Raw genomic sequence first — 982 nt, forward strand, 5'->3', positions numbered from 1 at the left:
ATTGCATTATATAATTTTGTACAGTGCATTTACATTAATATCTTCTTAAGAGAAAGAATTTGAGGTCAGCGAGACAAGGCCAATAGTATCCATGTGTGTGTGTGTGTGAGTGTGTGTGTGTGTGTGTGTGTGTGTGTGGGAGAGAGAGAGAGAGAGAGAGAGAGAGAGAGAGAGAGAGAGAGAGAGAGAGAGAGAGAGCGAGAGAGAGAGAGTTTACATAGTCCAATCAAACTGAAATTCCCGCTGCAATTGACGAGACGCCCAGCCCTATTCTTCCCTTCCCCTCGACACCGGTCAGATGGGCGATCTCCAACACGGGGGTGTCAACCGATGTACGACTCAAGACTCTGATTCCGAACTATCTGACGTTCTCTAGTCGCCGCTTGGAAACGGAACCATCCCCTCGATTCATCCGGTCCACAGGCGGTCTTTTCGGATTCAAACGTATCTTCCTCAACCCATCCCCCATGGTTGATTTTTATACTCGTCTCTCTGTCTGCCCAAAACGCGTTTTTCATGTAGAATCGAAGTGACTTTGGAAGATGAGCTTTATACCCACGTTGTCCGTGAAGATGGTTTTTATCCTATAGAGGCTTGAAATGGGTTACTTGTCCAGTCTGTGTTTGTTCTTCTATCGTCTGCCTGACATCCTATGGTGATCGATCAACTTTGTGGCTGGGCCTGTTGGGAGCTGAGAGGAGGAATCCTAGTGCAAGCAACCCCACAACCAGACTTCTCATTGAATGGTTAAATCCTGCTCAGAGACAAAGCTATCTCTTCAAGAAAATAAATCTAATATAAAGAATAATGATATTTAGTCATAGTCTTTCTTGGCGTAGTAGTCAAGATACAACCCGTGTTATGTAACAGCCCTGTATTCGCACCCTGAAAGGTGTTAACGTTTGGTTGAAATGCCAAAAGATGGCGTATCTGCAGTGAACAGCTGATCAATAACATACCAATATATCACAATCATATTTTC

Source organism: Gadus chalcogrammus, chromosome 11, assembly GCF_026213295.1.
Source record: "Gadus chalcogrammus isolate NIFS_2021 chromosome 11, NIFS_Gcha_1.0, whole genome shotgun sequence".
NCBI classification, from domain to species: Eukaryota; Metazoa; Chordata; class Actinopteri; order Gadiformes; family Gadidae; genus Gadus; species Gadus chalcogrammus.